This window comes from Pipra filicauda, unplaced genomic scaffold, assembly GCF_003945595.2.
Source record: "Pipra filicauda isolate LSUMZ 115617 unplaced genomic scaffold, ASM394559v2 scaffold30_size5312502_pilon, whole genome shotgun sequence".
Classification (NCBI taxonomy): Eukaryota; Metazoa; Chordata; class Aves; order Passeriformes; family Pipridae; genus Pipra; species Pipra filicauda.
This window is the reverse complement of record NW_024104432.1, coordinates 1,841,855-1,863,724: the sequence shown is the minus strand read 5'-3', so window position 1 is coordinate 1,863,724 and position 21,870 is coordinate 1,841,855. Positions and strand designations below refer to the sequence as shown.

The 21,870-nt window shown below is 39.9% G+C and overlaps 1 long non-coding RNA gene across 3 annotated transcripts in view; it reads right to left on the bottom strand.

The window, feature by feature from the left end:
- Positions 1–379: 379 nt before the first annotated feature.
- Positions 380–21,870, bottom strand: part of LOC114002424 — a 32,831-nt gene continuing 11,340 nt past the window's right edge. For 2 of the 3 annotated variants that reach the window (XR_005564347.1, XR_003545859.2), the window contains 2 exons: positions 4,796–4,897; positions 380–1,521 (listed from right to left, as the gene is read on the bottom strand). This is a non-coding gene — a long non-coding RNA (uncharacterized LOC114002424). Of the gene's footprint in view, positions 1,522–4,795; positions 4,898–19,957; positions 20,238–21,870 lie in introns of those variants that run through there. The other variant, XR_005564348.1, reaches the window with a different exon arrangement.

Genomic DNA, 21,870 nt, shown 5'->3' with positions numbered 1-21,870 from the left:
ATTTGTTAAGCTCTCCTTCACTTTGTCTGTCAATTAACCTTGAGACAAATCTTACTTTCATCCCTTCTCCAGAGTACTCCAGTGCAGTTAAAAAGAACTGAAAACGGGGAGAGGATTTCTTTCTAACATTCACTATCTTTAACAGTGATTTATCTCTCCTTTTCATAGTTTTTTGACTGCTCCTTTGCCAACATCATTCTCTTAGCAGCATTTGATTCCAACTAGCATCATGGCGCAGAATGAGATGCAATTTGTTATTAAGGTAAAAATTTCTGTTTGTTTCAGGGAAATAGTGCCTTTTTTTTTTTTTTTTTTTTTGCTATTAGGTAATCACCTATAGGATGATATAACAGTTAAATACTCTTTTTTTTTCACAGTTTGAAAAAACACTCCAGTCCATAGACCCTACTACCTGGTCATGAATGTGTGTGAAACACAAGGGGGTTTTGTATCTAAATCAGAGGACTTTGTGCTGCTGACTACAAATCTGTCAGACAGTTTTCACAGTCCACCTCACAGTCCACTTGTCTAGTATGACATCTGTGTGTCTATGAGGGTGTTATGTGAGACAGTGTTGAAAGTCTTGGTGAAATTGAGACAGACGACATCAACTGCTCTCTCCCCAGCTACAGAGCCTGTCTTTTCATTGCAGAAGGCTATCAGATTGGTCAACTTCCTCTTTGTAAATCCATGCTGAATACTCCCTATCACCACCTTGTCCTTCATGTGTCTGGAAGTGGTTTTCAGGAGGATTTGCTCCATCACCTTCCCAGAGATTAAGATGAGTTTAATCAGTCTGTAGTTCCCCAAAACCTCCTTCGTACCCTTCTTGAAGGCAAAAGTGTAATTTGCTTTCCTCCAGTCCTCAGAAACCTGTCCCAACCACCACAATTTCTCTGATATAATCAAGAGTGCTCTTGAATTACACTGACCAACTCTCTCAACCCTGTGGGTGCTTCCTATAACATTGATCCCATGAACTTATGTATGTTCAGTTTGTTAAGGGTTCCCTAACTGGATTCCTCTCTGCTAAAGGCTAGTAGTTCTTGGTCCAGTCATTCCCATGATTCTCAGGATTTCCTGATGACGTATTGTACCAGTAAGGTCTGAGGTGAAGAAGTTATTGAGTATCTCAGTCTTTTCCTTGTTCTCTGGAGGTGGGCCACATTTCCTCTCACCTTTCTTTTACTCATGATGCAGCCTTAGAAGCCCTTCTTGTTTCCTTTCCAACCTCTCATCCTCATCATATTCCACTGTGTCCAGGTTGCCATTGGCCACCTTTGCAGTCAGGAGTCACTGCTGGCCCATGTCCTGCTCGCTGCCCAACAGGATCCCCAGAGCCTTTGCTACAGAGCATCCCCCCTAGTCAATCCTCAGCCTGTGTTGTTGGAGGTATTTTTCCTTCCTACAGGTAGGACTCAGCATTCCTCCTTGTTGAATCTTGTGGCTCATTCATCCAGCCTGACTCAGTCCCTCTGGATGGCAGCCCCTTCTTTGAGACTCCCTCCAGTTTGGCAACATCTGCAAGTACAATGAGAGTGCATTCAGTCACCTCCTCCAGCCTCTGACAAAGATGTCAAGCATATAGATCCCAGTGGAAACTGCTGTGGTGCTCCCCTTGGACCACTCTGTATTGCTCTGCTCTTGGAAAATCTAGCCAGTTTATTACCAAAGGCAATCAAGTTGGTCAGGCAGAGTTTATCCTCAGTAAATCTATGCCACCTGTTTCCAGCCAGCTGCTTCTTGTGCTCAGAAATGCTCTACAACAAGCCTCACTCAGGGAGGAAGTTTTCAAATGAGGCTGAGTGACCTGCAATTCCCCACATTGTCCTTTCAACCTCCTTTGAAGTTGGGTGCATCCTTTGCCATTTTTTTTGACTAATTTACACTTTTGACTGAAGGGACAGGTGACAAGGGATGCATATTTGCAGGTGCTGTCTGCAGCAGACTGAGTTTTGTGCATCATCTCTTTTATCTGGAGTAACACATGGTCTTCTAGGACACAAGTCTTATCAGCTTGTTAAAGGTGTTTGACATACTAAGATGAACTGCTGGCTAGAAGTGCCACTTGTCTCCACTAAGTGGGATTCAGGGGAACAAGCTCCACTGTGAAGATGTGAAAGGAATCTCAGCACTTCAGACAATGTTTGCTCCCTTTACAACTAACTGCCTTGACACAGTCTGGCACTGAGGTGGTGAGTGTCAGCAGCATGACCTGACCTCATGAGCACTAGGCAGGTGTCACAGTGAGACCATTGGCTCCAAGCAAGTCCTATTTCTCCCATCAGCTGTAAGTGGACAGTGACTGGGATGGCAGGTAGTGCTAATGCACAGGCAAGCATTATCATCAGAGGTGAGATTTCTTAACTCTTACTTTTCAAAGGATTCTATCACTTCAGAGTATCCCTCTTGATATCCAGCAATGAGAAAAAAAAAGATTGATTGTTGAAAATTTAGAGAACAAACCCAGGAGGGTTTTGTCACATAGGGAGCAAACTAAAACCTTTATTTTGATTCTCCTTTTTACCAGCAGAATATGTGATTTCTAATTGGTAGCATCTGCAGCAAATCCCAAAGACTATAAGCCTACACCAAGGATTAGCATTTGTTGCTTTTTCCCCACATCCTACTGAAAAATATGGCCCTTTATCAAAGGCACTGTACCTAAGACATTCAGCTAGAGGTTGTTTTCTGGTACTGATGCCATTAGGAAATAATGTAAACCTTGTTTTTCTCCTAAAACTCTGAAGAAATAATTTAGTACTTTAGAATAACAGTAAATAGCCATAGATGTTGTGGAGGTCAGAGACCTCTGTGTATTATTGTGGGTATTTTGCGAATTACCTGTATTTCAGCTGTCTATAAATCCCCTTATGGATTCTTCTCACAGCTAATATTTTCAAGAAAATCCATTTGGTTAAAGTAAGAATTAAGCCTTCCAGAAACTATATACAAATAAACAATTCCTTCTAGCAACAGTTTGCAGATGAAAGTTGCAGATGTAGGGACTGTGCAGGGAGTTTCTCCTTTTTGGAATATCTCAGGCGTGTACTAAGGCCACACTGGTGACTGTCACCCAGCTGTATGGTTAGCCTTCCATCCATATGTCCTTTGTGAAAGACAATATTTAATTGTCTGCTTGAGCCAGATCTGTTTCTGCAGAACTGGCTTTTCAGTCCACTTTCTTGGATAGTATGTGATGTACTGTCTTGTCACCTTACCTCATTTTTTGAAGATTAGGATCTGAGCAAATAGTGACTTTCTGTATTAAAGGTTTTTAAATCTATTGTTTTATTGTATCTTCCATTTACTCCCAAGGCTGCTGTGAGTATTAATTAAACAGTATTTGAAATGTCACTACAAAATATGACTATAGAAGCAGCTGATTTTTCCTGCAAAATTAGTAGAAGGGATAAAACCCTGAACTTGAAGAAATCTGCTTTAGCAACTCTAATTTACACATTTTGAAATTCACCTTATGAAATCATAATGAACTATAGTTAATGAACTGTGTGTATCCTAACATTTTTTTTAAATCTTCCACAGTGCTTAACTTTCAGGTTTCAGAACAGAAGAACTTTAGCATATTTTGCTGTGGATTTTCGAGACAGCCAGGAAATAGATCTTTCTGAACATTGAAAGCAGTCGTCACTTCCCTGTTGGAACAGGTTCTCTCCATGTACAGAATTGTAAATACCGCTGACACAAACACAGACGTTTTCAGTCTGCAACATTTGCTCAGAGAATTAGAGCAAAATCAGCTGTTCAAACTCTGGATCTGAAATTCTCTGAGTCAACTGGGCACTGACTGAAAATGATTTTTAATGTGGTCTGACCCTGACTAGAATATACAATGTTTGAATGGAGGGAGAATAAAAAATATACTTCCAACTGAGTTGAACTTTGCAGAAATGCGAATATTTATGCAAATATGCTGAGTCAGTGATTTTCTAACTTACAATCCCATCTGTGATATAGCAATGCAAAGTGTTTGTACCAGCCTCAGGAGCAAAACCTCTCAAACACCTGGTACAGGCTTGATGGTGGCATTTCAGTTGAACAGTACCATGCAAAGTATTTTAATTTTGTCTCACAAAGAAAGACTGCTCATCCAGTTCCTTCTCCCACCAACATTTTCTCTGAAACTCAGTCTTTTCTTTTACCTGGAATGAAAGCCTTAATTGTCTACAGTAGGGGGGAAAAAGCATCATGTGTTTAAACTGAACTGTCATTTTCATTCCACCCTAGAAGAGATGTTCACCCTCCGATCCATCTCCTGTGGCACAGCCCCTAAGGGAGCCCCTATGGCAGCACTGCAAAAATTTTGCACTTTCTCGTTTCATAACAGCAGAATTCATGTGCCAGTTGTGAGGTGCTTAGAGGAATTCTCCTTGCCTTCCTCTCCCAGCTTCCCTGCTATTAGGGCCCAGCAGGCAGTAGGTAATGTAGCACACCTTCCTTCTTTGCTCTTAGCAATCTGGTGCTGTTCTTAGATGAAGGGAGGACTGAGTAGAAAGAAAATCCCAGTCCCAAGTCTTCTCTCTCTCCCTATGAACACAGATGGCTTTTAAACCTCTGTAGATGCCTTTCCTAATGCAAATACATTCACAGGTCCTTTTGAGTGTAATATATTAAAAATGAAAAGAGAAGTTTGGAATGGAACTGCCAACCTGAATTTGCTGTTGTCAGTAGCCTGGATGACAGATTCGTTTTATGACCATGTTTCAGTTGAAGTTTTGTTTTACAATACAAAGCATGCAGGCTTGATTTCTTAGTAAATTTTTTTCTTGCTTACCAGTTTCCGTAGCCGTGTATCATCACATGCTTTCTTGGAAGGAACATTGCAGCATGGAGTATTTGTTTGCAATAGGTTATCAGAAATGTGGTTCAGTCAGAGCTTAAAAAAAGAAAAAGGAGAATAAATTACAAGTCTCGTGTGATACAATAACTTAACTCACTTTAGCGCTTCGGTTTTATATAAGGATGGCAGGGGGATAAATTAAAACTGCGCAGGTAGTCCTGCTCTTCCTAAGGCTTGACTTCAAGTGCTTTATTCTCCTGAGATAGTTCCTTCAACCCATCCTTTTTTGTGCATAGCATATGTAAGTATTTGTATAATAGCCTGCCTCTTCACGTACAAACAGTAGCTACTCTTTTGCAAATTTCAGGTAATAGGAGGAGAAGAGGCTTTTTAAAAGCCTGACATAAACGTGATGCAGTGCAGGAGAATGGTAAATAGAAAGAAAAACAGCAGTATAAGAATATTGGCAGTCAAAGCCTGTAATGCATAACCTTTGGGCCAGCAGCTTGGCATGCACAGCCAGTCTGGCATTAACATTGCCTCAAGGGAGGCCTTGGTTTGTTTGACCTTGAGAGTCTCACTCTTCGAATAAGCAGAAAATGGGATAATACTGAGGTAATACCTTCTCTCCTGAGGGATGTGCCATTTATTAGCAGTTTTTACATGTTGCTATTTTGTTTATCATGGAAAATAGCCTTAGAAAGAGCTGGTGCCTCAGCTCCCTGAACACATTATGTGTTAAGGGACTGTGGGACCATCAAGTTAGGAGAAGCTGATCACAAAAATAAGGAAGAGAGTATTGCATTAAAGGCACAGCTGATACTAAACTGAGCAGATCTTCTGCAAACATGCTGTAGTGAGGAGTGAGGGTAGATTGCCTCCCTGACATACCACAGCTGCAACAATCCTGGTGTCCTGCCCAGTCAGGTCAGCATCACTGGACTGGTCACTCCAGCTCTGCCCCAAGGCCAGAGACTCTGAAGGGTTTTCTGGTTAAATGGTTCTCTGTTGGAAAGTGCCACTTCAATAAGACTGAATTGTATAGTCAGTTTTGACATAATTCAGCTTTGAAACAAGATTTGGTTTTACTTTGAAAAAAACCCACTGTTTGTTTTGAAGGTGGCAAATAAAACATTTCATCTGTGATGCTTTGTTTTACCACTTTTGAATTATTTTTAATTCTATAGTGCTTTCTGGCTTCCAATTTTTTGTCTCAGTGTTGTATATATAACTGAGACATGAAACAAAATCACTGATAACTTAAAAATAATATTTAACAGGAATTTTCACAAATTTGTCTTTAATTTTAAGGAGGAATCATTGTAATCATCTAGAACCTGATTCATGAATGGTGTGCTTCAGATTTTCTTTTGTACATTTCAACTTTAACTCTGATGCTTGAAATAGGAACCCTCTCTTAGTACAACACCTTCACAAGTCTGTACAGTCAGTGCTCAGTACTCTGGGAAGCAGTGCATGGATATGCAGAAGTATATTTTTCGTTGAAAATGCCAGCTGCTTGTGGGAGCAATGCAAGGCCATTCTGCTCAGCTAATATAAACTGCACTCTTAGAATATTAACTACAGATTCTTCAGAATACTGTGAACTCCAGGGAAACATATATGAAAATTAAAGAGCAGCATATGTAATATTGTAAGTAGACATAAGGTGGGCAGGTACTCTGAAACTACAACAGCCCAGTCACCCAATAAATTTATGCAGAAATGAAAATTTTGATAATGCAGTGCAGCTGACTGGGTTAATACCACCATTAAGTGATGTTCTGAGTACATCGGTACAGTAATTTGCCATTGAGGAGCAAGCAATCTGTTTTCCTTACAGGAAAAAATTGAGTATGACAACACCAGTAAGGCACATTTAGAAAAGGCTTTTTCAAAGGAATCTGACAGCCATCCATTTTCCAATTAAAAGCTGAACTGAGTGTCTGGTTTTCTTCGGTTTGTATCAAAATCCCAGAAAAAAATGTGCTTGTTTTCATCATATACCCAAGTACTAGCATGTTTGGAGCATTTAAATTAACTCCGTGGATTATGAAGATTATACAAAATGGCAATCTGAAGCAATTATCCTTCCAGAACATGTGGTTAAATTTGTAATCTTCCTCTGATGATAAAGCATGTCCAAGTTCCTACCCTACTCCAGGGTACACAGAGTCTGTCACCAGGTTCAACGTTGCCTCAAATGGAAATCCTCCTGGCAGGGTGCTTTCCATCATGTGAGTTTTGCCATATGGGTCAATACAGAAGAGATAAGCCAGGAAAAGTGATGTTTTAAACTGAGCCTGAAATAAAGCTTGACATGGACATAGGAAAATTCTTGTATGCTTCAAAGTGGAAAGCCACTGGCAAAAGAATTACTGAGCAGAAGTTATTGCCCTGGGACAGAAGTATCTGAACCACAGTGGTATAGCATTTACAAGTTTATATGACAATACACAATACAGCTTCCTAGACTCTTGATTATGATATAGGCAAATGATCAGGTTGTAAAATAGAATTTATTCACAGTTTATTCAAATAAGAATAGGTGAATTGACGAGTTCATCTCTTCATGTGTCCAAATCATGCTAAGTTATCTTTGGCCCTTCAATCATATGAAAAATACATTTCACATATTTGAAAATTGCTACACTCCTACTCCAGACCTACACTTTCAAGGGAAAAGAAGGCAATAAAAAGAGCTCAAAAATGCATTTTTAAAAGGATAAATCTTTTCTTCATTTAAGTAGTGCGTGGAGGGCAAATGTGAAGGCCATTCCAGCACTGATCCATTGATCTTTGCACAATTCAAATTGTAGCCCTCCAAGTTAATCAGTGAAAGTCTTTTGATATGGAAAAGTGCAAGGCAGTTTTCAAGGCAGACTTGAGGTGGATGAACCGTTCTCCAGACCTATGTTACAGTATTGAATAAAACAAAAAATTATATTTTAATATAGGATAAACTGTCAGAGAAAAGTAGTGATTTCAGCATAAGAGCTTGTTATCTCATTACTACTCAGTAAAAGAATAAGCATGACAGTATGTACACAGCAAAGTTTGTGAGTACTTTGTCACTGAAGTCATTCTTTAGATTTACCTACCACTGAGCATTGCGGTGCACACAAAACTCTGGTCCCCTGGTTGCCTAGACTGGGAACCTGTGAAGCATGTTGCCTCTACCAGTGCTCAACTCCCAAAGATTTCTTTTCTCTGGAAAAAAGGACTTGGGCGGGGGGGCAATAGGAGATTATGAATCACACAGTTGGGTCGCCCCATGGTGGAATCATGGTGTGCACTCGTATTCAGGAATTCAGGCCCCCATTTTCTCTTCTCTATCTAGATTTTGCTATTAATGTATGAAGGACTAAATTAGCCAAATATCATTTGAAAATCTAGCTTAGAAGGTGCCAAGATCGATGTTTAAAGCTACTTGTATCAGAAAAAAAGTAATTAGAAGTATCACTAGTGAATTAAATTCATGGTTTTCAACTAGTTCTGACAGTTTTTGATGAAGTGCAGAAGAGATTTAACTTCCTATAAATCTCCATGAGTTTCCTTTAATTTTATGCACTTGCCTTCATCTTGAGCAAGCTAACTTACTTGAAATCTTCAGTGGAGGACACCAAATAATGGAAAAGCTACCATTTTCCCATGTGCCTTCTTAATCACCACTGTTGTTCACATCTCATCTTTTCATGGTGTGTATGATTTTATTGCCCACATCAAGCTTCACTGTTCCTTATTTGCATGTTTTCTCCACTAGTCATTTGATACCTACTTTGAGATTATGGATTAAAATCATTCAGTAATAATGGGCTTTGTTCTGATCCCTGTGAGCATCTAATAGGCATGCTTATACACCCAAGCAGTTTAGGTGACCTTGTTGTTTATTATATTCTTTCAGTCAAACATAATATTTTTTTTCTGCTTTCAAATTTCGTTGTGATGTTGGTTTGGAAAAGCAGTGTACATTCTTTTTGCTCTAGCAGTTCAAGGTGTTTTCAAACCTTTGTATAAAGATATACTGTTTGACACAGATGTTTATTATTCATTTCTACTCTTAAAATATTTAAACTGCAGTTCTGAAATGACACTCCTCAGAAATATTACATCTAGGATAATAGCTATTTCCCAGCACTGAACCCAAAAAGTTTGTAATTGGTGTTTGCATTAGAGTTACCCTCTTATTAAGTGCATGTAAAACTAGTAATAACATAAAAAAAGATTGGGCTTTATATTTATAATTTTTTAATCAAGAGGTCTATTAACCTGTTCTATCCACGACTTCCCAAAAAAGGCTTAAACACATTCACAAAGTGTGAGTAGACATTTATATCAGCTCCAATTCAGAAGAGTACCACAACAATGTCTTAAAATGTCTAACATTACTAACAGTAGGTTTTGAAAATGCTAAAAAAAATTGATCTCCTGATGTTGAATTGTGTTCTTCAAGAGCTGGATTTCAATGCTTGGTTCCTGTTTGTCAAAACTGCTCAGATTTGCCATTCCTCTGAGGAGCATACTCCCACACACTAGCAGCCTTGGGTGTCATGGTCATTTGCCAGCCAATCTTTGGACGGTGTGACTTGGGTATGTCTTAAATATATTGACAAAATAACAAGCCTAAATTTCAACAGAAGAGTTTTTGGATTGAAAAGGATTTCATGTGCAGTCAAGAGGTAAAAATGCTGGGAAATAAGCTACTAGCCATATTGTCACAGCTGCACAATAATGCAATATTGATTTTAAACTTAAGTAGTTTTGACATATAGGACAGTCTTGAGGAAAACATGTCTCTGCCTAGTAGACCTAATTCAGATAAAACTGGATTCAGTGCAAATCTTTGCATCAAACTGATAAAGAGTTTTGGAAGTCAAATATGCTACCCACAGCACATGCAGTAATGCTCATTTTTCAGTTTTAGAACAGAAAATGCAAGAATAATAGAAATACTAATTTCTGAATGCTTTATGTACTTGAAATCATAAATCCTCTGCAGACTTTGAACCATTATCTCGAGCATCACTTTGTCAGAGAGCAGCAGAAGTGAGAAGGTGATTTGGGAGCTGAGGGTGACAGCCACATTAGCAGGGCAGTCACCTCACCACCAAGGTGCAGTCCCCCATGGCACTCAAATAAGAAGAGCAGAGCAAGTGCTGTGTCCATAACCAGAGTCAGCAACAGCCCAGAAATTGCAAACTTTCAGAAACCTGGAAACTTTAAGAGGTCCTTACCGGCCCATGCTTACTATGCTATTAAGCAAATGCAATAAGTCAAATTATTTTCTGATATCCCTCTGTTGGTAGGTTTTGAACACTGAATTATTCCATTGGAGGAAGTCGTCCTCGAACAGATATTACAAAAGTGAAGATCACTTTGATAACCTGTCCAGCTAGGTTTCAGTGAAGAAAAAACAACTATAAACAAATTATGTTGATATGCTGTTTAGCAAAAGCTATACATCTCAACTTTGCAGCACCCACAGACCCAATTTTTCTCATTGGTGTTCTGATTAAAGGATTTTACAAAAACATTGCTTTGGAGCTGTCTGTTCTTAACAAGCTGTTTTGGCAATATACAGCAAATAGCTGCAAAAAGATGGAAAGATGGAAACAGCATCTTAGGGCACTCTGTTCTACCACTCACATTAGTCTCCTGCACCTTGATTAGCCACTGCCTTTTTACTCATCAATCACCCATATAGTCAACAGATGCCTTAGTCTTCCAGCATAGTTTACTTTGAATTCTGACACGAGAGGTATGGTTGAATAGTGCAGAAAACTGTTCTAATGAGTCCAGCAAAATGACTGTCAATAACTTTTTGTTTTTGGTCAGCGCTAACGTTTAAATACCATTGCAAAATATGAGTTACATCTGGTCTTTGGTGTGAAGCTAGCTCAAGTGTCAGACTTTTAGGAACATATGTAAAAAATAAATCTTGTAATACACTTTTGTATAACAATCTGTCTCAGCCTGGGTTGCACATTCTCATATACTTCTGCAACTCAGCTTCAGAACTCTATTCATCTCATGTTATTTGTCATAGAGAGCTGATTGGTATGTGGTTATGTTTCATTCTGTTTGACATAAGAAATTATTTCTGTCTTAACAGTTGCTGGTGTTAAGCATGTGTTCATCCCAGGGATGCAACTCATTCATTACTGAGAAAGATCCAGGCTATCATTTGTCTGCCATTTGCAGTTTTTGAAATAATTCCAGTGATGTAAGAGATGGAGCACAGATAATCTGGAGTCAGGTTGGTGAGAAATGTGTTTCTCATCAGGATTAAGAAAAAGATTCAGCAGTCCTACAATCTAGAGTGAAGACCCTTCAGCAGGACCAGCTGAACAAGTTACAAGCTGGCCAGTTTACAATCAGCTTGCAACCAATCTTTACAGGACTGGCCACTGTGTCTTTCAGAGATGGAAAAAGAGATGTGAATAAAGACAGAAAACCCACTGTTAGGAGTGATGGCAGTACCTCAGCATGACTAAGCACACAGGAAGATGCTGATGGACTTGACAAGAGGAATGTGTTTGTTGAATGGCTGGACTCCCTAGAAGACAGAATTCTGTAATTCTTTTTCTATAACTGTTCATTCTTGCAAAACTTCTGAAGAAGCCACAATGATGGGCAATTCTGCTTCCATCATTACCTGTGTGACCATCATTTGTGGGTTACTAATATGCCTTCTGCCTTTGATGGATCCTAATCAGACCAGGACTTAATTGTATGCCCACCTCTAAGGACTCCTTTTTGGTGAACACTTCTAGTGAAAAAAGTTCCAAACTTCTGAAGTCTGAACATTTTTTGAAGTTAATACACTTGAACTAACTTTGGGGTTTTTCTAGTTTGGAGAGAGGGAGTCTGAGGGGCAACCTCATTTCGCTTCATAGCTTCCTGAGGAGGGGAAGTGGAGAGGGAGGTGCTGAGCTCTTCTCCCTATTATCCAGTCATAGGATGTGTGGGAATGATTCAAAGCTGCAGCAGGGGAGGTTCAGACTGGACATTAGGAAACATTTCTTTACCAAGAGGGTGGTCAAACACTGGAACAGCCTTCCTGGAGAGGTTGTCAATGCCCCAAGCCTGCCAATGTTTAAGAGGCTTTAAGAGACAATGCCCTTAATGCCCTAATGCTTTAACTTTTAGTCAACCCTGAAGTGTTCAGGCATTCTTTTGTAGGTCCGTTCCAACTGAAATATCCTTCCTATCCTGTCCTGTCCTGTCCTGTCCTATCCTCTCCTCTCCTCTTCTCTCCTCTCCTCTTCTCGTTGGACCCTGTTCAGTTGCCTGTTGGTGTTCCCTGGTCCACCTTGTACCACTGCAGCTGTGGACCTGGGTGGAGGAACCCTGTTTCCTGTTCACTGAGGTGGGGACACAGCATGGACAGACACTCTGTCCTTTTCTGCCTCCAAGGCACACTAGGGAAAGGAGAAGGGTAGATGTGGTAAACTCTTCTGGCAATGGCAACTCCATTTTAGGGGCAATTCAGTAGCAGGGGCATGTTTGCAAAGATGTGTTGTGCAGGACACGAGCAATAAAGTCATTGCTGCATCGTGGTGATGGATCTACTGTTTCTCACGTGGCCACTGATTCAATGCATTTAAAATATTTTCCGGGAATGTGATATATTCTGGGCAGGAAAGGCTGGCAGGGAATTTACATTTTAAAAATTAAATTGGATATTTTTTTCTCTGTAATCTAATAATTTTATATAGTTTATTAATGATAATCTGATCAAAAGGTATGACATTCACTATTGAAACTGTTCACTGTATTCCAGTCTGAATTTGATTTACTTCAAATTCAAGCCATTTTACATTGTTATGCTTTTAACTGCCAGATTAAAGAGACCACTAATGTATTTGTGTACTCTGCTAGAAAAGCAGCTAGAGAACCAATTTGAAGATCAAAGAGGATTAGACAGATACAGTTGCTTAATTCAACCATTTGAGTTTGTTTATCATTAAAACATATGTTGCTTTGGTCTAGACACTGCAGTTTTAATCACTGTTGATTTTCAGCTCTTAGAATTAAACTTGATCAGGATTTTCCATTATAGGAAATTATTTCTTATTTAGAATAAACTCAAGATCAGCAGTGCTATGACTAAATTTTGCAGGAAGCATCACTATGTTTCCTTTCAGAGAACAAAACAACCTCTAGGCTGTAAGAATTTTTCTTACACAGAAAAGATAATTGCTTACAAATAATGCTTCAGGGAGCCTGTGAAGACTTGTAGCACCAAGCTGCAATCTTTATACTAAAAAAATCACTTCTTATTCCTGCAGTAGCTTAATAGCAGCATGTCAGATAACACTGCCAGAGCTTATAACTGGCATTGTTACCTTTCGACCCCAATGAGCATGCCAATGAGGCAATGCATGCTCACAAAAATGAAATGATGGGGAAAAAATCCAAAACTATCAAATCAGTCTGGGTAGTTTCAGAAGTTTGGTTAGGTAATTGGATGAATTGTTATTTGTGCCCCATTCCCTACTCTTGAGTGTGTTAAAGTGCACTGTCTTTTATTGCATGGAAATGAATACTTCCCTAATTTCTGGTGGCCATAACAAGGATAGCTGACACAATCACAGAAAATATCAAAGGTGTCTGACTCGCTCTGCTCCAACCCAGATGGTAAGAGGCTGAAATACAGTCTCTTGGCACTGATGGGCAAACTATGGTTACAGAACAAGCCAGACTAAGGCACATGAAATAATCATGGTCCTACATTGGTGCAGTCTTAAAAACATCAAACATTGCAAGAGCAGTGTAAAACATAATGTAGCACAGCCCCAAATTACTTTTTTAAAAGCCTGAATGTCAAAACCACAGTTTTAACAAGTAGTTATGTCCAAGCAGTAATCAAAGCCAGATTTCCCATTATGGAAGATCTCAGCACAGAGTGCTGGGTTGTAAATATGACCTCCTAAGGTAAAATTGGATAATGTCTTTTCTAATCTGCTTCAGAGGCTGCTCTGACCTGCAAAAGTCAGCTGCAATGCATGTGCTTGTCCAACATGGCCATGGGGTGGTCACTGTATTGTGCTTAGATAGTCCTACGAGCAGCATGGTGCAAGCTGTTCTGCCAACTGCACGATGTCAGGTGTACCACTTAAAACCTTGTTGCAGAGGCTTGCAGGCCCCTGCAAGTCTGAGGAGGGCTACTTGAGAGGATCTGACAATACCGTCCACAGCTGCCATTTGGACTTGTAATTCAATGTTTATCATTTTCCCTGGAGCATCCTTTCCAGGACCCACATAATGATACGGGATTCTGCACTGCAGAGGCTGAGTATAGTGAGATTTAAGGGTATCTTCTCACACTTCTCCATGCTATATCTTCTGGCAGCATCATGTGGCAGACCTCCAAGGACTTTTGTATGGCTCTGCTGACTTTGAACCACCCAAGGGTTTAATATCTTAGCCAAGGGAGTCCCTGCTGGGTCCCACAGGCTGTAGTTGTGGTAAGCTCCCTTCTGAAGTAGCTGATTTACAGCCCAGCTCCCTGGACATCTTTGCATAGAGGAACTTCCTTCTTCTTCCTTCTCCCTTTCTCTCTGGAACTTCTTGGAGTCCTTATGAAAACAGGCTGGCAATGATCCTTGTTTTGAGAAACATGCAAAGGCTGTTACAGCAGCTTCCTTTGCAAAGGTAAAAATGAAAGAGGAATTATCAGGAAAGCAAAGGCACAACTGGTGCTATATTTGGCAAGAGAAGTGATGAATAGTAAGAGCTTCTTAAGGTAATCGGTCGGAAAAGGAAGAAAAAAAGGGGATCTGATAACAATTGTCATGGAGAAGGCTGATGTTCTCAACAACTTTTTGGCCTCAGTTTTCACTGGTGATTGCTCTGCCCACATCTTTCATATCCCTGAATCTCCAAAAAGAAAAAAACTATGTGCATATTCAACTGAAGTGTAGCCCAAGCAATAGAAAAGCCTTCTTGATCAGGTGGATCAGAGATGATTAAAGTTGGAAAGCAGAAGAACATAAGATTAAAATTATTTTAGTAGTAGTTTCAGCAACTTCCTACAAGAGGTTTTTCCTCCAGGCATCTAAATAGCAACAGGCATTCCCAGAAGCACCTTACTTCTCAGCATGCATAAATCATCAAAACACGCAATGAGAAGGAAAGAAAGAAAGCAAAAAAGAAGAGGGAGCAGGTAGGGAACAAACCTCAGAATGAACTTCCTCTGCTTGAACCCCCAACCCAAAAGAACAGAAAAGACCTCAGGGCAAAAGAAGCCAAGTGAGTCCTAGGAAGTTGAATAGCTATATGGGAAATCTTCTAGCAAAAGCAGTTCTGCTGGTTTCAGGAGAAGTCCTTTCTTCCTGCAGTGCTTCAAGAATAGAAGAAAAAGCTTTTGGTAAATGACAGTTCATCATCTGTCTCTTCAGTTTCCAGATGTGGAAAGAGTTGTCATTTTCATCTTTCCCATGAGCAATATTCAAGGCTATTAGGAGGAGGAGGAGGAGAAGGGGGAAAGTTAGGTAACACAAATAAAGGTTTCAAAACTTAAATAATCATGATGTCCCTTTGTTCCTGAAAACTTCAGACAAAGGAAGTAAGAGAAGTCTTCCAGCAACATCCTCTGTTCGTAACTATATAGGTGCAAACACGTAACACAGCAGAATGGGCAAAGGAATAGCTCATCAGCAGAGTTTGCATATGGAGAGCCCTTCCTGTTGCATGGTACTGGATTCCAGCTTCACCTCAGGTTTGGTGCTATCTGCAAACTTGCTGAGGGGGACATTCGATCCTCTCCTTTAGGTCATTGATAGAGATGTTAAACAGTGCAGATCTCTGTGTTATTCCCCTTGTTCTTGGCCTCCAGGTGGAGTACAACCCATTAAACACTGCTCTCCAACTATCAAAACCTTCTGCTTACCCCCCTTCCAGACCTTCATATCCCCACATACATACAAGGATATTGTGGGACACACTGCTCTCCTTTCATGCAGAAACCCAGTTACTTTATTACAGAAGGCCACTAGGTCAGGTGGGTTCCATCTCTCCCTGGTTATCCTAATCCTCAAAGAAGGTCCTGTGGTTTTAAAAGCCCTGTCAACAAAACAGTCCCTATTGACAATGGAACTGGCTGTGGAGCTGCAGAATCTGTCACCTCATCACCATGCCCTTTCTCTTCTCTGGAAGGACCAAGGAGAAACCACCTGGAATCCCATGGTCTTGACCATCTTCCCCAGAACCATGTAGTCACTCCAAACACACTCCGGCTCTTCCTGACCATGTTGGTGCCCATTTAGAGGAGCAGTGGGGGTTATAGTTGAAGGACTTCACGAACCTCAGCGGTCCTTCTCCTGGCCTGTACACTTTAGGTAAGCCCTTTTCCACACATCTGGCTGGCATAGTTGTGACATTGCCCCTTTCCCACAGGAAAAATTACTGTAAAGAAGTCATCTGTATAATGACACTTCTCCCCTGGTGCAGACTAGACTAGCATTTAGTCTGCACCATTTTTCGTATTGACTGTCAGTTCTCCAAAGATACTAGAAGTATAAGTTTTGGGTTGGGTTGGATTGGGTTGGATTGGGTTGGCAGTTTTTTTTTGGGGGGGTGGGGGGGGGCATTTTTCCCTTTTTTTCTGTAACATGAATTTTCGTTGCCTAAGTTACTGGTTTTTTTCAGGTGAAATAACAAGTCCACATGATCTGGATGGCTGATCACATGGCACATATTTCGAACTTGCAGCAGTACTTTACAGCTCCCATAAATTCAGTACACACCTTGAATAAATAAAAATTACAAAACCTGAAAAAAATATTCTCAGAACCATTCAGCAAAGAGAAAAACCATCTGAATTCAAACAAAAGAATCACAACAGAAGTTCATACAGCTCTGCCAGGGAGAGCACTGCATCATTTTCCCTGCTCTCTGATCTAACTCATGTGTTGGCTGCCAGTCTGTCTTCTAGAGTGAGCTGTGCTGCCTTGTTGCCATGTCTCCAGGAATTTGCCACAGCAGGATTTCAATAAGATTACTAGGAGAAGATCCGTTTTTATCCTTGAGAAAATATCTTCTGTTGTTCACCAGCTGCAAAATTTTCGTCATTAAGTTAGATCAACAGCAGAAGGAGATTTTTTCTTGCCTGTGTAAGAAATGTACTCCTGTACCCTGATTATGCTTATAACTCGTGGCAGGAAAGGTAATTTTTTCTCTTTAATGACCTTAATACTGAAACTTGCCTAGATTCTCTTTTTGGGATAGCAATGTAGCCATCCTTAAGGGTTGAAGTCCGTATACCAGCTCTTTGTTCACTCTCAAGTCAGTTGAAAAACAGTTGAAAAACAGTCAGACCCTTCTGTAGTGCAAACTTTTCAGCAGAGGATCCTGTTTGTCAAGGTGTGAGACTAGTGTTAGTCAGGGAAAATGAGCTCTCCTTCCTTTATCTGGGCCTGTGAGGGCAGTTTTGTTTCTGGAACAACGTGGATCAATTGTAAGGGTTAATATCTCTCAGTTGTGCTCAGACTCCTCCTGAGACTCTGCAGGAGTGTGGATCCATTAGGGTAGAATAATCCTAAATGATTGCCACCCCTTCTTCTCAAAACTGAATAGCTCCAAAAGCATTAATTCATCTATGAAGACTGCAAAAATCTGCCTGACCTTGGAGCAAATGCCTCTGTACTGGAAGGATGGAAAAGGTAAATTTAGTCCCCAAGTCTCTTTGCACTTCTGACTCTTTTACCTTATTGCATGTTTCTGCCTTCGTTAAAGCTAATAATCTCAAAACAGCATAAGGGCATATGAAATTTAGTATGTAATTTGTAAATAGTTGCAATCATTATTAAATATACTGAACAAAAAGTATTTAAATGGAACTCTTTCAGGTAGATCAGAGACCAACAGAGAACTGCAAACTTACACAGCCAGCTGGCCATGCTTGTAAGGAAGGAAAAACAGCAGCTGAGAAGTATTCTTCAGACAGCATCTTCATTACAAAATTCTATGTGAAGACCTCGGAGATAGATCTTTTTTGGCTGTTTTTTACCTATGTTCATTTTGGCTATGTGAGCAGGAGGAAAATCTCAAGGAACAAGGAGCCACCTCAGCACCCATTGTACAGGGGTACGGTCTTGTTTCAGGGTCTTAGTCTAGTTTTGCACCATTTATAGTATCACTCTGTTTATAATTCCACTGGGAATATTACAGGATGAAATAAAGAATTAACTGGGTTTATTCCTGATTTATACCAGGTGATGTCAGAGCAAGCTCTCTAACTGCTTATTATAATGTATGCTAATTGTAATTTTTTAATACTACTTAATGCTCTGAAATCTCTGTTTGCAGGGACTGACACAGGCCAAAGTATAGGGTGCTAAGTACTTTCCATAGACAAAGTCCTTAACAAATTTCTGAAACCTCTCCAGCTTTGCCAGGGTGTCCATCTTGTTTGGAGAAGAGTCCTTTTTTTACATTGTTTTTATTTTTGGCTGTTTGCTTTGGTAATTTCAGGTCTTCTTTAATATTAATTTATTAGCAATATTAACATTATTAATCATATCACTATTATTATATTAGCAATTTTTCTTTTCAGTCTTCATGTCTGGGTTTCCTCTCCTGATCAGAGGGCATCTGTGATATGAAGTGAGGTTCTGCCCAGCATCAATACTTCCAGGTAAAAATAAAAGCTGGTGTCATCTGTTCATCACTACCTGGTGTGTACTAAACACCTTTCTGACCTTACTGGGCAAACGCTCATTTTTATTGCGCTCCTTCTGGAGTCATTGACAGACCAATTTTGTGAGAGCAAAGCAGCATCCTGCTTAGTATCTGTACTGTCTTCGGTTGGGTCCTCAGTGCTGTACAGCTCAGGCTGTACCCCCTTTGAAGAATAAGGATTAAGACAACTTCTAGTAGTTTGCTCTGAACATATTAGCATTTTTATTACACAAATGAAGTGGTTATTTTGGTTTGTTTTGGTTTGCATTTTTTTTTTGCTACAGAAGGGTTTCACTAACACTGAGTCAATATAATGTACACTCATTTTTAGAATTGGATGAGATAAAATGGAAGGTCTGGGTCACAGGAAGTCCTAAGGGCTTGATAACAGCACTTCAAAGGGAGAAAAGTTTTCTCTTCAGAAGGGGAAAGTTTTAAAATATATGTCTGACCTTTAAGTATCTTCGAACAATATTATTATGCATAATCTGTCATTCTTTACCCTTTATGCTTCCGACAGGATATTTTTTGACAGAATGTATCCCTTTTTCAGTGCAATCTACATTTTCAAAGTTCAGTGGCACATTAACATTTACAGAAAGTTTAATCAAAGCTTGAATGCCAGAATCACTGTGGGATTAATTAATTAATATTTTGAAAGCACTTGGTAGAAGAAAAGTGCAAAAGAAAAATATGCTTTCCTATTTCTGATGAAAATTAAATTTCCATTGTGCAGATTTTCAATTTAACTTAGTGCCAAAAGGTCCCAATACAGGACTCAGTTTAGTCACATTTTTGCATTCAGACTTGTTCAGTAGAGTGCTCAAACACAACTGTAGGCTGTCCTGAGTTAGGACTATACTAGACAAAGAGAACAACATGCAGAAATTCTCCTCCTGGACCAGTAAAGCCAATAGCAACAGAACAAGAGATATTGAACTTTCATTATGAAACTTTCATAAATGCATTGTCTTGTCGCTTAGTACCCCGCTACTGATTGAAGAATGGAACCAAGTCATCTCTGAGGCTCTTTCCACACAGTCCTCCAGGACAGGACAGGCCAAGCAAGAAAACACAGGTTGGGTTTATCAGACAGCAGCACATTCTCACTGGTGGGACCCCACAATGGAGCATATCTCCAGAAGACATTAGACTGAGTTTAGCCCTGGTACTCGGATCAGTTAAGAAATACAATCTTATTTGGTTTGGTTTGGTTTGGTTTAGTTTGATTTAGTTTTCACCCCAAAAGATTCAGCCATTAGTTTATGAATAAACTTTTCATTTGATAGTAGGTTTTCAATTCTGTTGCACAGTGAGTCAGATCTGGACTAAATCAAAAGTATAGAATTAAGAATTGCAGTATCTAAATGTGAGAGCCTAAAGAAAGACTGTATCCCACATAATCACTGCAGACAGCTCTGAAAACCTTCAGAAGGCAATTTAGACCTATTAACTAAGTAGCTACCCGTCTTTGCTGACTGTGTGGTAAATTCAGCTTCCCACTGCTGCTACAGAGCCAAGGAAGCCCCCCAAAGCCGTCAGAAGCAAATGTCATCTCCAAATGAAGATACTCACCCATGATAAGGGTGGTCCAAGATCCGAGATGTTGTTTTATAGGAAATGGTTGTGCATTACTTGTAAAAATAAAGTCATGGTACTGGGAACAAATTCCTTCAGGTTTGCTCCTTCCTAAGTAGATGAGCTTGCTATGGGTGCAGTCAGCCAGCCTCCTGTGTCCTGTGCTCTCACCCTGCTGCAGTAGAAGAGGAGCACAGGGCATTAAGGATGAGATTATTATGAAAAATGTGACAACATTTTGGGTTGAAATCAGTGCAGTGCTATGAAGTTAAGGTGTCTAAATTCTCTATTCTCCCTAGGAAGTCATGTGGAATTTATATAAGGGGGGGATTTAGTCACCCTAGTTCTGGATATTTTTAAGCAAACACATGCATTAACTTCATGGGTATCTCAGACACTAGGGTTAAATGAATGAGTTCCTTATGTTCCTGGAGAGCTAGCTGGTGCTATTAAATAGGATCGTGTTGGAGAGCTCCCAAAACAAGGCAACACTTTTGGAATTTTCTAGGAAGGTACAAACTCATGTTTTGAATTTGGTGTTTGGCACATCTGCATTACCATCCAGGCTAATTATTGTTTATCCTGCTTCATCCCCACTATAAGTTTGATTCTTCCATGTCTTCCTTTTGGTACAACAATAATTCTTACTGTCTGATTAAGCTGCATGAAATAATCTTCTCTGAGGTGGAGCACATAATTTTCTGATTCATTTTGTACTAATGAGAAGGAAATGAAGAGAATGAGCATTGAAACACATGGCTAAAAGTTTTGACAGTGGGCATGCCAAATGGTAGAAACGCAGGGGATAATCAGTTCCATAATATCAAGTGGATAAGCACTAAATGAAACTCAAAAGCTGTTCTTTTGGCCAAATAGGCATTACATGTGCTTCTGTCTCCAGAATTGAAGAAGTTTTCTGCATGAAATAAACTAAGTTAGAGGAAAGTTAGTAAGAAAAAATACCTGGAAGGAACGACAGTCCCATTTTTCCCTTGGCTAGTTTGGATGGGCTGATGAAAATTTCCTCTCAAAGCCCTGATGATGGGAGGAAGGGACCAACCTGCATTAGGGGAGGGGAAAAAGCCCTCAAAGTGAGGATTAACAGAACAGAAATGTATACTCTGTGTTTAAAGCTCTTGTCCTAAATAGTTGTCCTTTGCCTTAGGTGTCTGCTTTGTTAGCTCTATGAGAGCAGAGGACTATCACCTACACCATATTTACTAGGGGATAATGGACACCATAAGTGCCTGAGATCAGGAGAAGAGCACAGGATCCATCCCAGAGGGGTCAGAGCTGGAGGAGAAGTACTTGTGCTGAGTGGCTTCAGAAAGCTTTAGAAGGAAGATATTGCTGTTTCCATTTTAACTTGACTTGTGAAAAGAGCTCTTGAATCTATTGAATGAAGCATAAAAAGATGTGGTGACTGGAAACTGAAATTCAGGCTATAAATAAAGTGCTGTTTTTCAGAGGGAGGGTAGCCATTGATCACACAGGTCCCCGATATGCCTTGTGCAGTCTCCACCACTGATGCAACGGTCTGTTGGGAAGCTGTGAAGTGAATTCAGAGAAGGTCTCTCTTCTGCAGGGTGTCACACTAAATGATTTGTTCTTTTATTAGATAGAACTTCAATTTCCATTTCCCAAAATCTTGACAAGAGATTGTTAGTAATGCCTCCCTCAGGTCTTCTCTTTGCAATTTCCTTCCGTTGCTGTTCGCAAAGCATTTGAAGAGTCGCCTGGACAATAAACTCTGTGGTGGAGGTTTTTGAATATTCCCTCAGAGGTTTTTGAATCTTTCTCTGATTAAA